The sequence below is a fragment of the Psammomys obesus genome, unplaced genomic scaffold, assembly GCF_907164565.1.
Source record: "Psammomys obesus unplaced genomic scaffold, mPsaObe1.curated_primary_1811, whole genome shotgun sequence".
NCBI lineage: Eukaryota > Metazoa > Chordata > Mammalia > Rodentia > Muridae > Psammomys > Psammomys obesus.
This window is the reverse complement of record NW_026596120.1, coordinates 2,403,555-2,425,674: the sequence shown is the minus strand read 5'-3', so window position 1 is coordinate 2,425,674 and position 22,120 is coordinate 2,403,555.

Genomic DNA, 22,120 nt, shown 5'->3' with positions numbered 1-22,120 from the left:
CACTTGGGCTGACAAAGCTTCATCCAAGAGCCAGAGAGCATCTAACGAATACCCAAATACCAGACATGAGAAGCTCTCTTTTGATTTGTTTATCAGGGCTGTTTCAAGGGGTTCAAGAGACGCCTAAATATTATAGGCTATTGCTATAGCTCTTGGATATCCCTTCAAGAGTAGAAGGTGAGTCCCTATTGATGAAGAGACCGTGCACTTTGATATAGGACCCAGAGACCCTGTGATGGAAGGCACTATAGAAGCTTGCAAATGATAGGCAGGCAACCAACAACCATATCTAGCAATATCCCAAATGAATCACAAAAATGAACAGCATAATAGAATAATCCATATATATGTGTTAGTGGTACATATACCTTGGTCATTACCAACATTTTTCTCAGTGGATTTGAGATTCACTCAACAAGAGGGAAACCATCTCTTTTACTGGAAACCTAGTCAACTACTCAGAGGTAGTAAAATCATGGATTTTAGAGAAGAACCAGAACTGCAACTTTACTAAATGAGAATAATCCCTAACCACATTCTAATTATTTTTCTTATGCAGACAGATTAAGTGCCGTTCTCACTCCTTATCAAGGAAACTTTTCTTTGCAACAGATAGAGACAATTACAAGAGACTCCAATCAATCAAAATGCTCCTATGGAGCCTGGTCGCAGTGAACGTATCTACAACACAGCTGGTGCGGACTCTGGGATCTACGGAAGAGCGAGCAGGAAGACTTTAAGGGCCAGAGGAACAAGGACTTTACTGTAAAGTTGCTTCTCCTAGAAACAACAGAAGCCACATCCAATGAAGTTTCACTAACATGAACGCCTTAGCAAGGTCTGAAGAACAATAGCAATACACCAGCTAATACAGACAAAGGAAATGGGGTGATGACAGGGAAGCTCAAGGGGCTCCAACCCTACACAAAGAACTCCTGGCAACTAAGGAATGCAGAGAGCTAGAGAAATGATATTCCGAGGAAAAAGCAAACTGAGTTGTTATTCAAAACCAAATAGTCAGTTTTGAAAATATGTATATACAAGTAACTTTATATAGACTAGTCAGATGAACATGTTGCATTTGTGTATGTAGATATATATATATATGTTTATATGTTTTATATATATTCCTAAAGTACATATATATACCTAAATTTTATATAAATAATTATATATAAACAATGAATTAAAAATTAATTTGAAAGCGTAAGAAAAGGTATGTGGAATGATTTGGAGGGAGAAAAAGAAAGAAGGAAATGATATAATCTCAAAATATTAAAAAAGAAAATTTAATATTAAAGTTTATTTTAAAATAATAAAGTGTAGACATCAAAATGGGTAGCTACTGTATTTTTTAAATTATGAGATATATAAAGTACAAACATCTAGAAATAGTAGATGTTCATCTAAAAAATAAAAAAGTAAATCTTTATGATTTTAAGTGTTCTTTCCTCTTTATCCCTGAAATGTTGGCATCAGAAATAAAGAAATGCCATAAAAGTAGGTAGTAAATCAAATGAATGATTCTTTTCTTAATTCCACTGTTGAAAACGTGTCAGAACAGAAAAGCAGTTGTCAGTTATAAACCTGTTTATGACAATGCAAATTTAATGGCTCTTGGTTGCTTATATTTTTAAATATATTGACTATTAATGGAGCTTTTATAACATTCTCTATTCTTGAAATTCTATGAGTTCTAAAAGAAGATATTTGACACTAGTTGGTGCAAATTATGCAATGGATAAACAAAGAACTAAACTAAATGATTTTCCAGTTTGGAATAAAGAGTGGCAGGTTTTTTTTATTTTTTTATTTTTTAGAAAAATTTAGGGTAGACAAAATATCCCAAGTGCTTCTTTGTCATGCCCTGACTAGAGGGAGCACATTCACAACACAAAGCATCTGTGTATGACTATTTCTAAATGCTGAATAAATTAAAAATTTCACCTATCAGTCAAATCCCTTAATATCAAAACCACCTCATTATTCTTTCAACTACATCATGCAAGTTTGAGAACACAATCTAATAAATAAACAACTAATTACACTTTAGGTAGTAGTTATCTCTGTGAAGCAGGAGGGAAATAAAGTGTGGAAAATATTTGTAAGTAGTCAAGGGAACTTTCTTGTTTTGTAGGAAACACCGACATTAATTGGGATGCTTTTATAACTGGCTTATACATTTGAAAGAACAGTATTCTGGAATATATACATATTCCAAAAAAATTTAACTTTATCAACCCAAAGGTTTGCATAGAGAGCATGGAGACCTGCTCAGAAGCAACCAATAGAGAGCTCAGTCTCCATGTGGGTCCACTATTAAGGGGTGAACAGAGTCTCTGACGTGAACTTGGTTGCCTGCTCCTTGGTAACCTTTCCCTGGTTGAATGAACTAGCCAGCCCACAAAGGAAGAGGATCCAGACTGTGCTGATGGGATCTCATAGGCTTGGTTCAGACAGTAGGGGAGGAGGACTTCCCATATCAGTGGACTAGAGGAGAGGAATAGGGGAGGAAGATGGAGAGAGGATGGCACCTGGAGGAGAAGAGGGAGGGAGCTACAATCAGATGTTCATAGCCACTTTATTCCTAATATCCAAAATCTAGAAACAGCCTAGATGTCCTTCAGATGAAGAATGGACACATAAATTGTGGTGCATTTATACAATGGAATACTACTCAGCAGTTAAAAACGAGGAAATCATGAAATTTGCAGACAAATGGTGGGAAGTAGAAAAGATCATCTTGAGTGTGATATCCCAGAAGCAGAAAGACACATACGGTACATACTCACTTATAAGTGGATATTACACATATAATATCGGATAAACATACTAAAATCTATACTCCTTAAGAAGCTAAACAAGACGGACCTAGGGAAGATACTTAGTTCTTGTTTTGATGGGAAAACAGGACAGACACCAGAAGCGGTAGAAGAGAGAGAACAGGACAGGAGCCTACCACGGATGTCCTCTAAAAGACTCCGTCCAGCAGGGGATCAAAGCAGATGCAGAGACTCATAGCCAAACTTTGGACAGAGCATAAGGAGTCTTATGGAAGAAGTGGGAGATAGAACCCAGGAGGAACAGAAGCCCCAGAAGGAGACCAACAAAGCCAAAAAATAGCTGGGCTCAGGGGTTCCTGCAGAGACTGGCACATCAACCAAAGACCTTGTATAGAGAAGACCGAGCCTTCCTGCTCAAATGTAGCCTATAGACAGCTCAGTCTTCATGTGGGTTCCCTAGTAAGGGAAGAAGAGCCAGTCTCTGACATGAACTCGATTGCTTGCTCCTTGATCATTTCTCCCTGATGCGGTGACCTAGCCAAGTCACAGAGGATCCAGGCAGTTCTGATGGGATCTCATATGCTATGGTCAGACAGTAGTGGAGAAGAATTTCCCGTATCAGTGGACTAGGGAAGCGGGCTAGGGAAGGCAGAGGGAGGAAAGAAGGGAGAGTGGGACAAGGAGGAGATGAGGGAGGGGCCTCATTGGGATATAAATTGGGATATAAAGTGAATAAATTGTAAAATAATAATAATAATAATAATAATAATAATAATAATGAAAGGAAAATAATAAAAAACTTTGCCATCTCCAACGCAACAAAATAAAAACAAAAAACTTTAAAATTAGGACAAGTGTATGTCTATATAGCTTTCCTACTTGTATATGTGGATTATTTTAGGTCTTACAAATATTAGCTTAGTTAGTAAAGAAGAGCATTTGTTTTCTTTTCCGCTTTTGCAGGCTTTGAAATCAGTGCTGTTTCACATTAAGAGAGAGAATTGTTTGTTAAGAAAATAAAAACATATGCCTGCCTTTCAAGCTAAACAATCACCATTTCAATGGCTTTAATGAAATATGAACATTTAAAAGATATTCCTTCTGATGACCGTTTAACTGGCTAATGAATTGGTTGCCAACATTTTAGGTGTTTCCCTTATATGTTTTAGGATCTGAAATAATGGAATCTTTGTTTAAAAAATTTTTATTGTAAATTTGTTTCTGTGTGTTTTTGAAGTTTCTAAATACAAAGAATAAAAAATAAGATGGTTTCTTCATTGCTCAACTGATTAAACTATTGTTCATAATTATTTATTTTACAAAAGCCCTTTCTGAAATGCATTGGGTTTTGACTGTCGAAACATTTTGAAGTTTCAAAGTTTTATGTGCTATTAATCACCTTTGGATAGATTTTCTAATATAATTTGGAAGGTACTTCCATAGCTGTTTATGCCGCTCAAATGGGAGAAGTGCAAACAAAGAGGTGACAGATGGAAATTTTCCCGGCATACACCTGCCTTGTACCTGGAGTGATGGTTGTCTGAAGGATGCTCCCATTAATCCTGGTTCCCCAGTGTTTCCCAGGTGCTCTCTAGGGATGATTGTATGTTGTCTGCATCCACGGTGCCCACAGCTGTGCTTGATAATACTAATTTTGTTGTTATTAATGCAACATAGAGTAAAAAAGCTGCAAAACGTCTTAAACCATGAAACCCAGTATACTTGGATGTCTAGTCCATTTAAGAGTCTATATTGGTAGATGTGTTAAAGAAAATTTTGTGTTTTTAACATTCTCGGGCAGACAGAATCATGGATCATATAAGCAGAACCCCTCAAGGAGGATAAATTCCATCATTATTTACTCATTTTACTAAGCTTAAAATAGACTAAGAAGAAATAACATATATAACTGACTTTATGCAACATAAGGAAAAGTGCAATAAAAACTTTAGCACCCTCTTTCCCAAATTAAAATATTAATTTACTAGACCTGTAATATACATTGCAAATCATTCTTTTTTTAAGATTTTTATATTTATAGTAGATTTTTTCCTTTTTTATTTTTATTTTTTTATTATTAGTTACATTTTATTAACTCTGTATCCCAGCTGTATCCCACTCCCTCATTCCCTCCCAATCCTTCCCTCCCTCCCTCCCTCATCTCCTCTCTGCCCCTTTCCTAGTCCACTGATTGGGGAGGACCTCCTCCCCTTTCATCTGACCGTGTTTTATCAGGTATCTTCAGGACTGGCTGCAAAGTCCTCCTCTGTGGCCTAGCAGGACTGCTCCTCCCTTGGGGGATTGAGGAGATCAAAGAGCCTGCCATTGAGTTGCAAATCATTCTTATTTTGACCTTATGCCCCACTCAATAATGTTTTACAGTAACCTCTCACAAGAGAAATGTATCAGAAATGTATTGCTGTTAGGATCCCTAGGCTTCTGTTCTCCAAAACCCAAAAAGATGAGCAGCTTTTGTTATATAATATGTTTATTTTCACAGCCTCTTCCCCCAGTCATAAACAGATGAACTGAGACTGTGCTCTCAAATACATTATGGAAAAAACATCAAGGTATTATGCAAGTTAAGTGTGAAAATATATGCCACACCTTCTCGGAATGCACTAAAAAGAGTCAAAATTTAGTAAGACTAGTAAAACTAGAAGATGTATAGCAGGGCATTAAGGTATATGCAAGAATTTTAAAGAGAAAATGAATTGGTTGTGATACACCATGCATATGAACATAAGGCAAATTACTCTCCAGGCTGTGAGCAAATCCTGAGGGATGGTCCTCTTTCACCCTGTCCTATATATCAGGAGAATCTTCTGCCCCCCTCTGCACTCAGCAGGAACCTCGCTTTTTCATCTCTCCTCTAGGCTTCATCATTTATTTCTCAGACTATCACAAGAAGACATTGTAAAGTATGGTCATTTTATTAGCTGCCCTAGATTTGTAGTTATTGATGTTTTATTTTGTATGTGTATAACTTTAACATTGTGTGGCTCAGAATTTTTAAAATGTCATTTACAAAGTAAATATTACCAGTGATAATTTAAACAGTAGTCATCATCACAGCTTCTTGGTGTAAGATCTAGGATCCAGTCTTGACATCTTATTAACGTTGGATTTCATTTATTATTCACTTGCTGCTTGTCAAGGGTGAAAATGGAGTAGTGAGAACATAAGTGGCTTTATTATGGCCTTCAAAACTGACATAAGGAGACAGAGTATAAGTGAATGGAAAAGTAAAGATCTAGTGATGAGAGACTATGATGGTGATTGAACAGGGGATCCTGTTCAACACACAAAGCACTTGGAATGGAAAGAGAAGGAAGCGTGACTTTAGCCTAAAGTTTTTAAGTGGCATACGTGAAGTGAAGGAGTGAGGTGTTTTTTGATGAGGAGATCATCTTGGAATGAGTTAGCTGCAGTAGTTTTTTTCCGAGATCAGGCAGAGAGCAGATATGAAGAAACCCAATCAGTTCTATGCCTAGGATTGCCCATGGATATACAGCACACCAGAAGGTGTGGGAAACACAGGAGAGCTTGGTGAGAGATTAAACTGGCGAGGGAGTTGGGTATAACAACAATCTTACAAAGAGATCTTTAAGCTTGGAATTAAAACTATGATGGAGCTGCTGACCAATTCTATTTCCTGATATGGATGATCAAATTCATCCCTTTGACTGCATATACAGAATGGCTTATAAAGGAAACTTGGAAAGAGAATTTATTTTAATGCCATTGAGCTCTAATGACTAAGACTGGAAATTTGTAAATCAGATAACAGTTTAAATTAATGGAGTTCATTGATTTTTGGGGTTGTATAATCTCTTTAAGAATCCCATACATAGCTGGGCACAGTAGCACAAGCCTGTAATCCCAGTACTCAGGTAACCTGGCCTACAAAGAAAGTCCAAGACAGCCAAAGTTACACAGAGAAACCCTATCTCGAAACAAAACAAAACAAAACAAAACAAAACAAAACAAAACACCACCACCCACAAAATAATTCCATAAATACCAGAAACTTTACAGCTGTTTGTCCAAGTATTAAAAAAAATTATTAAGCAAAACAAAAATACATTGGATACATTTTTAATTCACTACTCAATCCAGAAATGATGGTTAATTGAAGTGTTTTGAAAATTTTTGTGATTTCCTGTAACAATATGAAATATCAAATTGCTAGTTTACATATTTTTTCAGAACTGTACTGTACTTTTGCTGTACTCTAGGTCTTACTTATATTTTGAAAAACACAATTTTTTCCAGCAACAACATAAAAGATATAATAAGCAAAGATAAACCCTCTGTTCAAACCTAGAAACAAGCATTACATAAGTTTTAACTTACATTTGCATGTGTTTGAAATTTTAAACACTATCTCATGGACTGTCAAATACGAAACTTAGTATTTTAGAAGTACTATTATTTAAATATTTGTTCCTTCAATTTCTATTAATGTTTACAAACATATTTTTTATTAAATTTGAACTAACATAAATATTTAAGGAAACTCTACTATGGGTTGGAGAGATGGCTCCCTAATAAGATCCCTGACTTCTCTTCCAGAGGACCTGGGTTCAATTCCCAGCATATACATAGTAGCTCACAACCATCTGTAACTTCAGTTCTAGGATATCGAATGCTCTCTTTTGCCCTCCTTGAGCTTACAGACATATTAGTGGTACATCAGACAGCATGCATAAAAATACACATACACAAAAAATAAAATTGAAAAGTGGAAGATTTAAAAAACAGAGTTAGTCTGATGAGGAAAGGATAGGAGCTCCACAAGGACCAAATATATCTGGGCACAGGGTCTTTTCTGAGACTGACATGCAACCAAGGACCATGTATGAATGTAACCTAGAACCTCTGCTCAGATGTAGCCTGTGGTAGCTCAGTAACCAATTGGTTTCCCATAGTGAGGGGAACAAGGACTGTTTCTAATAGGAACTCAATGACTGGCTCTTTGGCCTCCCCACCCCCCAAAGGAGGAGCAGTCCTGTTAGGCCACAGAGGAGAGCTTTGCAGCCAGTCCTGAAGATACCTGATAAAACAGGATCAGATGAATGGGGAGGAGGTCCCCCCTATTAGTGGACTTGGCAAGGGGCACGGTGGAGATGAGGGAGGGAGGGAGGGACTGGGAGGGAATGAGGGATCGGGACATGGCTGGGATACAGAGTTAATAAAATGTAACTGATAAGAAAAAAATAAAATTCAAAAAAAATAAATAAAAAATAAAAAACAGACCCTGGATGTTACAGAAGTAAAGAACGGTGCTGTCGTTCCAATGCTGGATTCATTCAACTCAGCTCTTCCCCTCTCGTTTGCCAGTTGAATAAAGGAATGACATTTTTAGCTGTGTTTTCAGCAAACATATTCTGACACTCTCAAAGAGGCAAGAATGACACTACATGGAAGCATACCAAAGCACCATGGTGATAAATATTTGGGAAAATAAAAACTAAACTACTTTGGAAGAGCTAGAATAAAGAGATGAGAGGTTCTTTTGCTCTTGTTTACGAAAAGCTGTGCAAGATGAATAAAATGCCTCCTGGATTCTGCAAATTAAAATCAAGAGAACAAATCATTTATGCCCAAGAGACAAAGGTAAGTACTTATTCTAACACAAACTCAGACTCAATCATAAGGAACTTTATTTTATCTCTGTTGTTTTGTATCAGATTGTTATCACCTGTCTGTTTTATGGTTTTCATACATTCTGATTTTGAAGAGAAATTAAGAGAACATTTAGCTATAGGCAAAGTACTAGAACATTTAGAAAGTTTTACTTAAAAGAAGAGAAATAGCAAACAAAAGATGTTTCCAGACTGGGTGATGTCTTGTAAGCTCCTCCTAGGGAAGAAGGCAATCTTCAGATGAATTTTAGCCCCCGTTGGACACTATCATCAGATGTGGTAGAGCTTACTGGGGTTTCTCTGAAGAAACACAGCTGGGACTCATTCCTAGCAAAACGCAGTGTGCTCTGTAAAAGGTGGGGGTCCTTCCAAAGGGGATTATTTCCTGCCAAAAAGCTCATTTGTATGAGCTTCCCCCCCTCCCATGCTTCCCAGGAACTCTCTCCTTGGCTTGGCACGACAGAGCAGCATCACATGACTTTTTGGACTGACTGACTGAGTTTACTGAACATACAGCCTTGGCAGTGGCAATTATCCTGGCAGTGGCAGAAGCCAGGAAACATATACCAGTAAATGGATCTCAATTTGATCACTGCACATAGAGCTTACTTGATTTATCCCAAGCTATACCAAGCATGATGTAGCAGCCAGACTCTGATCTCAGATGCTACACTCAACAGAAGGGCTAACATTGAACTTTGGTTACATTGCCAACATGTATTCTTCTAGGGGATTCCTGTCCTCTTGTGATATTTTCTGTTATTTTTGTTCCCCCTTAGGGTTCATTGGTAAAGTTGAACCGGATTGTAAGTGTTCAATTATCATCAAGCGTAGAGCAATAAAGATGTTTCTGTTTGAATCACAGGCTCTTTTTAACTGATTTTTTAAATGAAATTTAAAAAAAAATCATTATTCTTCAAGAGACTATTAGAGTTTCTTGATCCATTAATATTTCATATAATGATTTTTTGTGTCCCTATTTATCTTATATTAAAATAACATTTTATATTCTTTCTTTTTCTTTTTTATTATTATTGTTATATATTACAATGTATTCACTTTGTATCCCACCCAGTTCTAGCTCCTTCCCTCATCTCTTCCCTGTCCAACCCTCAACCCTTCTTCCTCCCCTGTCCCTCTCCCCTAGTCCACTAATAGGGAAAGTCCTCTTCCCCTACTGTCTGACCATAGCATATCATGTCCCATCAAAATGGCCTGGATCCTCTTTCTCTGTAGGGTGGTTAGATCACCAAACAGGGAGAAGTGATCAAGGAGCAGGCAACCAAATTCATGTCAGAGACTGTCTCTTATCCTCTTAATAGTGGACCCACATGGAAACTGAGCTGTCCATGGACTAAATCTGGGGAGATTCTTAATTATCATTGAGAGGGGAAAACAGGACAGACACTGCAAGTGGTAGAAGAGAGGGAACAGGATGGGCGCCTACCACAGATGTCCTCTAAAAGACTCCACCCAGCAGGAGATTGAAGCAGATGCAGAGGCTCACAGCCAAACTTTGGATAGAGTGCAGAGAGTCTTACAGAAAACAAGGGGGGGATAGAGAAGGACCAGGAGGGGACAAGAGCCCCACAAGAAGACCAACAGAGAAAAAAAAAAAAACTGGGCCCAGAGGTGTCTGCAGAGACGGATGTATTAACCAAAGACCTTGCATAGAGAGGACCTAGCCCCCAGCTCTCATTCTTTCTTTAATAAGGTTAGTATTCTATATAAAAATTGCTGAAAACACAGTATACTCTAGAGCTATAATTTTTTTGATACTTTTTTTTAAATGCTCCTCATGTGTTCATTTGTTAAATATTTGTCTCACCCTCAGACTCTGCTATACTTGTGATCATGGATACCCTGTGGATCTGTACTTCCAAAAGAAATGACAATGCTATGAATATGTCTTAATATATGGAAAATTGTAACCATAGTCAATAGTAATTATCCTCAGTGATGACACTGTCATGAAAAATGATCAACTAACACAGAAATGATGTGATAACTCAAAAATAACTTGGGCAAGGCATCAAAAGAGATAATTTCTAAACAGTAGGGCAAACTTGCTAAGAGTGAACTACAAATAGGGAAGGTAAAGAAGACACATGACTTGAGATGGTCATGACATTGCATCCTAATTGCAGAGAGTGAGAAAGATGTGCACAGATAATTGTAATATGGTAGTCTGTCTTGTCATTAAATATCTGTAAAATGATTTTCAGTTTGTTCTGGGAAGGGTTTATAAAAATTTTACACATTCTGTTTTCGACTACTCAGCAATTAAAAACAAGGAAATCATGAAATTTGCAAGTAAATGGTGGGGCCTAGAAATGATCATCCTGAGTGAGGTATTCCAAAAGCAGAAAGACACACATGGTATCTATTCACTTATATAGACCTATAAGATAGGATAAATGTACTAAAATCTATCCAACTAATAAACAAGAAAGAGGATCCAGGATACGATGATCAATCATAACTTAGAAAGACAAATGGGATGGACATTGGATGTAGGAGAAAACAAGTAACAGGAGCCTATCACAGAGGGACTCTGAAAGACTCTACCTAGCATGGTATCAAAGCAGATATTAAGATTCATAACCAAACCCCTGGCAGAATGCAGGGAATCACAAAAAGGGGGGGGAGTTAATAGGACCTGGAGAGGACAGGAGTTCCACAAGGACCAAATATATCTGGGCACAGGGGTCTTTTATGAGACTGTTTCTCCAAACAAGGACTATGTATGGATGGAACCTAGATCCCCTGCTCAGATGTAGCCCTTGGTAGCTCAGTATCCAAGTGGGTATCCTAATAAGGGGATCAGGGACTGTTTCTCACATGAACTGGATGGTGGCTCTTTGACCGCTCCCCTCCCACCCCAGGGAAGAGAAGTCTTGCTAGGCCACAGAGGAGGACTTTGCAGCCAGTCCTGAAGACACCTGATAAACCAGTATCAGATGTAAGGGGAGGAGGTCCTCCCTTATCAGTGGACTTGGAAAGGGGCAGGGAGGAGATGAGGGTGGGAGGGTGGGATTGGGAGGGAAAGAGGGAGTGGGATACAGCAGGGATACAAAGTTAACAAACTGTAACTAATATTAAAAAATAAAAATTAAAAAAAACAAAAAAATAATTAACCTTATTAAACACCTTTTTTTTCTTTTTTTTTTTTTGTTTGTTTGTTTCAGCTCTCTATACTGTTACTCCTAATACTACCAGGGATATTAATTGCCCATGTTAAGTTTCCATCAAGATCCTTGATGTTTCAGGTGTAAGTACTTAATCACAGATTAAATCAAGAAAGTTCATATTGACACCTAACTACTGTTGAGTATTTTTGTATGTGCCTGTTTATCTAAAATTCTTCAGGATTACTTCATAAGGCATTGTTCTACGTGTTTCTATTAAGGCATTTTATAAACATGATTAAGGATACTAGAGAATATTAAGGCCACATTAAATACTGTGGGTTCATTTGGTTCAATGAGTTGAAAGATCTTAGCATCAGTCAGTACCAATGTTTATCTGAAGAGAAAGAAATTGTACCCATGACTAACAGTTTTGAGATTTAGCAGTGAGAATACACCAAAGGAATTTTTAGGAACATAATTCTTTTGAAAATACCTATATTTTCTTGAACATATTTCTTGTAAAATATGGATGTCAATAAATCTGTTATTAATGATTCATAGGAAATGAGGAGTGTGTGAAAGAGCACCTAGCTCATCTTAGAGAATAATTAAAATTTCATGAACAGACTCTAAGAACATATATGTATATTAAAGTGCTCCTAGTGAGTCTCAGGAGGAAATGAGGGACAAACTCTTAGAAGCTGGAGGAAAAGACAAAAATCTTAGTGGAATTATGTCCTGAAGTTAAGTGAAAAGTCGGCTAGAAACCATGAAATCAGACATTCAGCTAATGAGTCTTATTAGTGAAGGTTTGGAGTCTTGACCTCGCTTCTGCTCATTGTTTGTAGTAGATCCTTTGAGTGGATATAAAAAAGAACACTCTTAATATCAGTGTCAGATTGACATAGAGAGCAATAAAATAATTTGTTAAATATGGTAAGAGTCTATATCATTCATAATTGATGGCCAAATAATTGGCTTATTCAAATACTTGAGAAGTAATAAGACTTTCAATTTCAAGACTATGAGGTGTTGGGGAAACACCTTTGAATAGGAAAAAAAAATTATATCAAGACATTTTTTTTTTCCTGTATGAGTGCTCACCAAGGGTGTCCTGGACAAAAAAGATTGTGATAGTCAGCTGAACTGGGTTAGCTCTATGGGTAAGAATCTAGCCTTCTTCCTAGTCATGAGTACAAATATAGAACTTAGGCACAGGCTCAGCAACAAAGATTTAGATGTATCAATGCTTGTCTGCTGTAGCCAATTTTATTTACTGTGTCAGCCAGCATAAAAGACAAAATTGGAGGGTTCAAGATGCATAACTGAGTGACCAACCAGCAAACCAATTCTATTGAACCCCTTTGAGAAGAGGTTCAGTAGATAGAAAAGGCTTTGTGCTTAGTCAAACAGGAAAGAATTGCTGCATCTGCCACACGCTTCTACCAAACTACCATCCGGTAACAAAGAGACCATCATACCACTACTTTCTTATTTGAACATGACTGATTCACATCAAATAACTTGCTTCGCATTGAATAGAGTGTAACAATGAGACTGGATCAGGACTACTTTCCACTTTCCCAACATGCTGTAACAGTTAGTTTGATATACAGAGAGATGTAGCCTGACTTTGGAAGGCTTGCTTATAGCAGAGCTTATATATTCTTGTTGCTTTCACATTTTCTGTAAAATGTGTCAGCAACAGTTAAACTTTTTGAAATAAAAAGAACTGATTCAAAGACTCAGCCTCATCTTAAGGAAATGTTATTTTTAATCTATAGCTGGAATAATTTTGTGATATTGGGAAAACACATGACTTTTGCTTGTATATGTGTGTGGGGGGCACAGAAAACAGAGGTCAACCTTTGATGACATTCCTCCAAAGCTATCTACAGTGTTTTGTTTGTTCAAGACGGGTGTCTCTCCTTGTCCTAAAGCTTGATCTAGGAGTCCACCTGTCTCTGCCTTCCCAATGCTTGCATTACAAGAGTGTGACAGCACTTCTAGAAATTTTTATGTGGTTTTAGGGATAAAAAAAAAATTTTCTTGTGCTCCTGGAACAAGCACTTTACCAACTGAACTATTTCTCCAGCCCCAAATTTGTATTGTTTTTATTTGCAGATTAAATAAGTTTTAAAATGAAACATTCCAAGGACATGGCTGTACAGCTTAAAAGAAATGGACTATTACTTTGACTTTGATGTGATTATTTAACTGGCTTACTGTTTCTCTTCTGTCTGTATATGGAAGATTAAAAATAAGTATAAAGTAGTTGTATCAACTATGAGGAAATGAAAACAGTTAGAAATAAAATTCTATGTCTGCATGAACAGCTCTATATTGTAGTCTAGAGCACATAATTTTGTTGTGACAATGAAACAGCTAGTTTTTATCCTGCTATGTTAAAGATACAAAACAACAAAGACTCAGCAAGTCTTTGTTGGTGTCAATGAGCTAGGTCAAATTCGAAGAACTAATAGGACTTATGTTCATTAGTTTTGGATTCATTGTCAATCTCAGGTTCCAGATTTAGTCTTCCATACTTTGTCATGGTGATTAGTAGCAATGGTCCCAGACAAGACAAAATGGCTACAATTTCTAAATTTACTATATATTTTATGACCTTGGTGGCATATTGGTTTCTTTATCTTGAAAATTGCAATGATAAGTTGGGCAAAGTGGTGCACTCCTGTAATCCCAGCACTTGGGAGGGAGAGGCAGATAGATCTCTGTGAGTTCAAGGCCAGCCTGGTCTATAAAGAATCCAGGCCACCCACGGCTACATAGAGAAACCATGTCTCAAAAAAAAAAAAATGGCAATGTAAAAACTACCAGTTTCTACCTTGCAGATAGTTTGATCGATTGTTGTACAAACTATTTAGTTCATTTCATTTATTTAGAATTTAGTTGATTTAGTTCATCTAATTCACTAGTTCATTTATTTATTATGCTTTACCAGATACAGGGGTAATGCAGATGGTACATGTGAGTCATGGTATTAGAAAAGATTAATTTTATTTCTCAGTTACTGCAGGGCGTGAAGCACTGAGCAATAAAGGGGAAATACAGGTAGTCCTGATGTCTGCACAGCTCACATGAAAGAGAAAAGACAGCCATGAAGTCTTTCTTGGCTGTAAGCGGAGTAAAGGTGGGGACACTCACCTACTCAGCAAGGGGAAGTATAGAGTATGTAAGAGTACGTAATTGTCTAATAAAGGGATTATTCAAAAAGCTCCCAGGGAAACGGACATACAGACGTAGATGCTGATGTCAAACTTCAAGTTGCATCTTCAGTGATAGTTGGGTTCCATCCCTCGACCTCTTTCCATGCTGGACCTGTAAGAAGACTGTCAACACAAACCCTGGGTAAGTGCTGAAATGGGAGAAGGGTAGAAGGCTTGTCGCTTAAGTAACTGAATCAAGGCATGGCAAGCTGTAAGATGGAAGTAGCTAAACACAGCTTCAGACCCACGATGGAGATGGAAGGACAGATCGTGAGGCACGCCGTAATATTCAACCACTCAGCAGTGTTTGATGAGAAGCAAGGCACGTGCTCATAGAGCCCACGCTAAACCTCTCAATGGTTTCAGCGACTTTTTGAGAGCAACCAAAAGTTAAACGTATTTAACGTGCTGAACTCTGTGATAGAACCTTTCTCTAGATGCTTTGTCTTTGGAATGCTGTTCGAGTGGGTAGGACAACCATGGCTAGCCCTAGCTTGAAGGGCCCGTATGTTTCTTGGTATAGGAGTTGCACACCAAGTGAACCACAACATAGAGTTGTGGGATTAACTGTTTATAGGACTGAACACTAAAATTTTTTTTGTTTGGCTACATAACATATTTCCTTTCCACAGGAGGTAGTTATGACAAATTAGAAGTCTGAAAAATTTCTGATGGTGTAAAGGCCCAGCTGTCACGGGGGAGGCGGTGATCAGATTTCATAGCCGCGTGGTCCCGTGGCGCTGCAGAGAGCTCCATATGGTCCCCCAAATGCTCCAACTAAATCCACACAAAAAAATTTCCAGCCTGAGTTTCACTTGTAAAAAATAAAAAACTCTCCTTAGATGAATTTATCATTTTGTGCCTACAAAGAGAGAAAGTCTTGTTAACTGGTTATGTTTTTTAAAAACTAATCTGTCTAAGAACAAATTTCTACAGCTTGTCATGTCCGCTTTGTGATAAAGAGAGAATTGTGCCTTTGGCAACACCCCAAGAGTTTACTCTGTTTCTGTCAGAAGGTGGACTTTTAAATGGATATACATTGAAGAGCTAAGATCTTCGGGACTAGCTACTTCTTAATGGGAACAATCGTATTAACCGCTGTTCTGTCCTCCCACAAAGATCATGTTAGCTAAATTGTTAACCACTGTGTGCAGAAATATTCTACATTCATTTCAAAGATGCCAGTCTGGACTGTACCTACTAACAAACGAGAAATGAAAAATAGCTTGATGCTTAAATGGGAACGTTCTTAGATACATACATTCCTCATAAGCAATTTGTTTAGACATGTTGTTTGGTCCCTGAAAAGAACAACTTTTTAAAGTAGTCAGCCTTATTTCTTAAAGTGAAAGGGAAGATATAGTAATCTTTTATTTATTGCATTTACGTTTTGAATCAAGAAAAGTTTTGTGTATTAAAATATCATTTTGCATTTCATTATGTTAATAACAAAAATATTTCCATGAATATTCTAAATAATGAAAATTTAAGCAAATATTCATGAAAATATTCAGGAAAAAGTGTTTCATCCCTAACAAACCACCTAGATTTCTAATGTTTATAATCCTCATCAGATTAACTAGTTTAGATTTTTTTATTAAAATACAGATGAGCATATTTGACATTTGTTGTTGAAAATTTAAAACTAAAATAGTAATAATTTATGTTCCTCAAATATTTACTATTTTAAATAATTAAAGAAGTTTGATTATTAAATTCTGAATCATGTACAGTCTGGATAGCTCCTTTTGTTCCTTGTATCATTAAATGAATACAACATATAAAAAAGTGTTACGTTTTATTTACTCAGTGTTTATGTTTTTCTAGAAGAAAAATAATTTTTAGTTTTATAATATGCCACAAAGATTTTGGAAATTTCTGTTTTGTTGTGCATAGAATATGCACTGTAAAGAAAAGGATTTTTTAAATCCTGTGATAAATCACAAAGCACCTTTAACTTTACATTTCACCTTGCAATACACGCAAAATGTTTAATTACTGTAGGATTAATGGAGGTGGTTTATAATTAAGCTGAAGTATGAACTGATGTCATCATCTCAGTGTGATGACATACATTTTCTGCCAAAGCACCTGTTGTTTTGGAAGGAAGCAGCTGATATCATTATCTGCGCAGCTAGATAGCCCGTTTCCTGCTGCTTAAAAAATTATCCTAAGGGTTACCTAAGTTGGATTAATTCAGCGTTTATGTTTCCATACCCAGAAAAGGACAGAATAGAGGAAAAAAACACCATCACAATCAAAGAAAGAGAAAATGAAAGGCATGCTGGGAACGGAGCAGAGAGACGAAACAATGAACCACACATTCTGTGAGTGAAGGACTCCAGGTGGCTTCCATGATTTTCTAAGAGTATGCACTGGTTACAAAACAACAAAGCAATGGAGACTCCTGTTTCGTTTTATTTTATTAACATGAATGAGTAAGGGGAATGTTACAATATGAAGCAGGAACAAGATGAGCAATTTTACACTTTCATTGATGATATAATACTACATCCATAAATACTAAGAAAAAAATTTTCATTTAAATATTCAATTTAAATATTCAATGTACAAATATTGAATACAAATATTCAATGTACACAGAATAAGCAGCCTACTACCCAAAGACAAGTGTCAAAATTATTTTTTTCTCATATCTATTAAAGATTCACAGTTCTCTCCCTTCCTCATTCTCTCTAGCTTTCATTTTCAGGTTAGCTGTTGTGTCTTTTGTTCTACATTGCTTAGCAATTATGGTGATGGTCTGTACCTGTGAGGCATAAACACAAATTCCACAGGAATATGTCAATTATGTACTTAATATATTAGTAATGCCATTTGAAACTTATGTAGACGGTCCCCAGACCTTCCAGAACAGGACAATTTTTCAGTATCCCACACTACCAAAACATTGAGCAGGCATAGCTCTCCACATATGCTGGCCAGACACATTGTTTTCATTGCTGCTGTATGCTAGGTTCTCCCTGAAATAACTTTCTCTAGACTTAGTTCATGTTTCTTTCTCATTGTAACTTGCTGTCCTAATGAATATTGACAGTCTGCCCAAATTCAGTGTATACTTCCACCCATAATGGTCATCAACCCTTGTCTTTCTGCCCTCCCCCAAATAACAATGCTATTGTTTGTGAAGCTATATTTCATTCCTGCAAAAGACTCATGGCATAGTGTTGTTTTGCCAAGATTTAATGAATATGAGGAACTTAGGGTCTGTAGAGTCAAAATCAGGTTCCCGTTGTCACATGATTAGAAAATGGTGCAACTGATAGCCAACCTCTTTCTACCATATTTATGTGCAGTACCTTAATCACCCTGTAATTTCTTTTCAGTTAATTTTCTCAAATGTTCTTCCCATTATATTTCCTTTTCTGAAAGCTTACTTTTCCAAGGACCACACTTTCCTACAGAACATGCACTGCTTTGAGGTTTTCTCTATTGTTCACTCCTCCTCCAGCATTCTTAATCTATAAAGGACCCTGACTACAACCACTCAGCGCATTTTAGCCCGTGACCTATCCTGTACTTCATCTCAATCATAATTTGAGGTTTGTCATCCCCTTGGTAATACAATATGGTTCAAAAATATATTTTATTCCCATACTTATCTTCTCATGGCCTGTAGTCCCTCAAACTTTCAGAATAATTTACTGTTATTGCAACTTTTAGATCACATCCTTCTCTATTCAGCACGAACCTGTGCCTATCAAATTTGAGTGTCCTCAGCATCCCGTATTCTTATAATTGTCTCATGATGAATTTCATCTTATTTTCTTATTTTGGGTACATCCATTGAGACAGAAAACATCTGAAACTGATGTTATCTGGTTCATTTGTTTTAAACTATGATGATAAAGTCATATTCTAATGGCACATTTGTTCTTTGTACCTGTATTCAAACCACTTCTGGTCTGAAGAGGGGGAGAGAATAATCAGAGCATAATTTTTATACATTTATATCTATATGAAATTGTCAATAAAAATAATAAATATATGACAATCAAATGATGATGCAAATATACAGAAAAAGTAAAGGATATTGGAAATGTAAAAAATATGAATATGTTATCACAAATATATTTTTCTCTCTTAAAGAAAAATTATAAATATTCAATGCATTGTATATATTATATATAATCATTTATGTATGTATTTATATGTATGCATATATTTATATTTCATATAAACAAGTATATATTTTATATATAATCATATATAACCATATTCTTAGTCATATACTTTCTAATTCTTCACCAATTTTCCAATTTATCACAAAAGATAAAACAAATTTTTATAAATGCAATTTTGTCTTCTTTTCCCCTAAAAAATTCTTATTTTCATTTGAAATAAAAAAAATTACAGACTGTGGTGTCTCATGCCTTTAATCCCAGCACATGAGTGGCAGAGGCAGGCAGATCACTATGAGTCTGAGGCCAACCTTGTCTACAGAGAGATGACAGTGTAGCCAGGACTGTCATGGCTACACAGAAAAACCTTATCTCAAAAAACCAAAAAGAAACAAAAAAGTGTTTTGTAAGATTTCCATTATAGACAGATGATTCTTATTCTCATATTTTCCTTCAAATTCTTTATTTTTTTGAGCTTTATATATTTCTGTCTTTTGTTTTGTATCTTCCCTTGACCTTTTCTGAAGTGACTATACGAGCTATTCACACTTGCTTCATTATTCAAAGTAACCACCTGTAATTGTTTAAAACATAATACCATTCAAAGGCAGTTCACACTTAACACATATCATTTATTTCACAATGCAGTAGAATATGGGATTTTCAGTTTCAGAAAGAGGGAGAAGTGTATGTAGGCAATTCTCTAAGTGATAATTGAAAGACATTGCCCATTCCTATCTGATGGTGCAAGTGTAACTGAGAATCTCTTAAACTCTGCTGAACTCTTTATAGTTTTAAGCTGATAAAAACACAGTGAACGATAAAAGAATACTGTATAATCTTGATCAAAGATTATCATGTTTACTTCTGATGACTTTTTATTTGCACAATTAATATATGCTAAATATAAAAATAATAATGGAACTGAGGATACTGGTGGTAGTGGATTCTGTAAAAAGTAATAAAATTAATACAATGTTTAGTAAAGAAGGTGTATATTTATGTAAATACTTTTGTAAGTAAAACTGTATTTGCAAGAATAGTTTACAACTCATTAGCAATAGCAAGGTATTGTGATCAATTTAAAAATCCATCAACTGTTGGAACAACAATATAAGAGAATATAATGCTACAGCATAAAAGAATAATGTGACTTTTAATATAACTAATGTTATAACGAAAAAATGACAATGTTATAACAGAAGAACCAAGGTCTAGCAAAACAGCTGCCTTAAGTTCCTGTGTGATTCTGTGTGTGCTTACCTGTTTTGAGGTTAAATACATAAATCTGGTAGTAATACATGCTTCTATCGAAGTAAATTGTCAGAAATCTGTGAATAAAAAATTAGTATTTTCCCCCTGAGGGGGAAGCAGCATTACCAGGCCACAGAAGAAGACAATGCAGCCACTCCTGATGAGTCCTAATTGACTAGGATCAGAAGGAAGGAAAAGAAGACCTCCCCTACCAGTGGACTTGGGGAGGAGCATGCATGCAGAGGGTGGAGAAATGGAGGGATTGGGAGGGGAGAAGGGAGGGAACCACAGGGGGGATACAAAGTGAATAAAGTATAATTAATAAAGAATTAAAAAATTAGTATTCTGCCTATTCAGTTGTAGTATATGAACTGCATATCATATAAATGTACTATTAATTCCTTTACTCTTACTTTTTAATTAAAAAATCTATTAACTCAAATTTTTGAAGATTTGCAGCTTCCAGAATACTTGGGTCTCACCAGAAAAATATTACCTGTCTTTTAAAAAATAGATCCCTTTACCAGAACCATATAAAAGCCAAAGCATTTCTTTACTGGCATTCTTGTGGCAGCCCTCAACAGCTACAACTCCATTTCCAAGGACTTCCAAGCTCCATTCTGACCTGTGTGGACCCTGTACATATATTGGGGAATAGACAGATGTAGTAAAAAAACACATAAAATAAGATAGGATACCTAATACTTGACAGTGAGTTTCTTCAGAGATTGTTGACAGCTAGATACTATTACCAACTCCAGAAGGAAGGAAGAAAGCAGGGTGACATAGCACTAGAACGTAATAGCGGAAGTCATGGTACAGCAAATAAAACCAACATGGGAACTAGCCTTGATATTCTTGGAAATGAAGGTCTGAGTAACAGAAGCAACCTAGCCTACTCCGTGTGCCTCATGCTGGCTGACTCCAAAAGAAATCAGTGTACAAACATGTTTGTGTAGCAGTATAGTCAGGGGGTCATTGTAACTCGTTCACAAAATAGAAAGGAATCAGGAGAACAGACTCAGAGCTCTCATCTTTTTGTTTTACTTAATCAGCAGTAAGTCTCATTTTTGTGCCCAGGTATAAAGCACACAAAAGTGTATTAGTCTGATAGGTGATTAGAAACCCCTGGATGTGAGATCACTGGCTTTCTTTTTCTAACACAAGGACACCATTTGTTATAAAAATACACTGAGAAGTGGAAAGACTCTCAGAAGTCATAATAATATTAAATTAAAATCTCAGCTGTAAAAGTAGACTGCATTTCCTACTAGTTGGTGACCAGAGAGGTCCCTAAGGCATCCTCTAGACAGCACAAGAGTTGTCACTGCTGTCATTTGCCCAAGGAAAACCAGGTGGCTAAAGGTCAGAGTAAGAACACAGTCAACAAGTACCAGGGTAACATGGCACTATCAGAGTCCAGCTATCTATCCTACTACATCAAGCCCTGGATATCCTAACACAGCCAAAGCACAACAAGTTGATCTTGAATCTGACCTTATAAGGATCATAGAGACCTTTAAATGGGAAACTAATAAATCCCTTCAAGAAATACAGAAAAATACAAACAGGCAGAGGCCTTTAAAGAGGAAGTGAATAAATCTCTTCAAGAACTACAGGGAAACAAAAACAGGTGAAAGAAATGAGTGAATTGTTCAAGATCGGCAGGGAAGAATGGAGGAAGAATAGAAGGACCTGGAGGAGATAGAAGCTTGACAGGAAGACCCACACAGCCACAAACCTTAAGACCTTGAATGAACAACCCTCAACTTCATATGGAAAAATAAAAGATTCAGGATAGCTAAAACAATTCTGCACAATAAAAGAACTTCTGGGGTTATCACCATTTTTTATTTCAAGCTGTACTACAGATCAACAGTCATAAAAAACATACGGTATTGGCATAAAAGCTGACAGATTGATCAACAAAATTGA